Source organism: Canis lupus, chromosome 11, assembly GCF_048164855.1.
Source record: "Canis lupus baileyi chromosome 11, mCanLup2.hap1, whole genome shotgun sequence".
In the NCBI taxonomy this organism is placed as follows: domain Eukaryota; kingdom Metazoa; phylum Chordata; class Mammalia; order Carnivora; family Canidae; genus Canis; species Canis lupus.
The window spans coordinates 28625368-28626809 of record NC_132848.1 but is presented as its reverse complement, the minus strand read 5'-3'; the positions used below and the strand labels follow the sequence as shown (position 1 = coordinate 28626809).

Here is a 1442-nt window from a genome sequence, read left to right as displayed (position 1 = left end):
CGTCAGGCAGTGTGGTCCCCGGAGCAGTAGGCCAGCGTGGGGGCCAGAGGAGCCTGGCTGCTGACCACCTGCTCTCCCCATCCTGGCCTTGGTCCCCTGCTTCTGTTCACGGTGAGGACCAGTGTCTCGCCAGGGCCAGCGGTCCTGCCTGAGGGGAGCCTCTCATAGTGTCACATCACCTTTGTCTCCTTCCCTGGGGTCTTCAGAGAGCCCTTAGGGGGAGTGATAATAAAGATCCAAATCTCCCTGTGACTTGGCAGTTCTGGGGCTGTCTGAAAAGATAAACTTCTAGGGGCTCATTAGAAAGAATCCTTCTAATGGATTCATTGAGCTCTGCCTCCAAAATGCACGGACAGCTCAGAACACGCCCAGAAAGTGCTGCACCAGCCAAGCATCCCAGATACTGTGGGAGGGGAGCAGGTCCCCAGGGCCTGGGGGCACACGTGGGCCTCCCAGACATTGCTGAGGGGGATTTTTCCAGGCCACAGCCAGGAGACATGAGTATGTTGGCCTGATTATGTAGCTAATTTAGAAGCAACCACTCCTGGAGGCTGCCCCTGACCTTTGGTCACTGGTGAAGGTCATTATCAGTCGCCTGGGCTTGTCAGAGAATGTTTCTAGCACCGTGTGTGAGACCCCAATTTGTCATTTGCTCCTTGCTTCCACCATCAGGGCCTTCCCCAGGGTGGGGTGGGTGAGAGCCCCAGCTCTCCTGCCTGGGGCTGTGCTGCTGACCACCCCAAGGCTGCACTGGAAGGAGGTGCCCCTAGAGGACTTTGCTGAAGAGAACCGCATCCTGATCTTCGTGCTCTGAGCCATGGAAGGAGCAGGAGCCCTGGCACACCGCAGCCTCAGACTCTGGGACAGGTCTGCATGTGGCTGCCTGTCATACCACGGTGGGACATCCCTCTGGGGGACCCTGGGAGCCACAACCCAAGTCCCATAAGGGCCAGGGACACCTCTGTCTTCCAGGTTCCGCGGGACCCATAGCTGGTGATGGGTGTATACAGCAGGAAGAGTTGTGACCCATGCCCAGTGATGTAAGGGGGCTGGGAGGTCAGCCCAGGGGCCTGCTGGGAATTTGTCCTGTTCTTGGCCCCACACAGACAGAAATGAGAGGTGACAAGACTGTCTCTTGCTCGCTTCGGCAACACATATGCTAAATTGGAATGATACAGAGAAGATTAGCATGGCCCCTGCGCAAGGATGACAGGCAAATTTGTGAAGTGTTCCATATTTTTGCTTTGTGGCACTGTTGGTACCAGCTCCGTGCTGTTTCCTCCCCACTTGGGGGCCTTACCTTCCATGATGGCTTTTCTCTCCAAGGGTGGGCTCTTAGGCTCCCTTCTGATTGGGAGGCTGTGCAAAGCTTATTTCTAAATTAAACTGTCTTATCCCTAAAAACAAAACAACAACAACAAAACCCATCTCAAATAATCTCA

At 55.1% G+C, this 1442-nt stretch overlaps 1 non-coding gene across 1 annotated transcript; it reads left to right on the top strand.

Moving 5' to 3' along the window:
* Positions 1–1133: 1133 nt before the first annotated feature.
* Positions 1134–1241, top strand: LOC140600567 (U6 spliceosomal RNA). The gene has a single exon (XR_012003765.1). It is a non-coding gene; the product is annotated as a U6 spliceosomal RNA (small nuclear RNA).
* Positions 1242–1442: the final 201 nt, after the last annotated feature.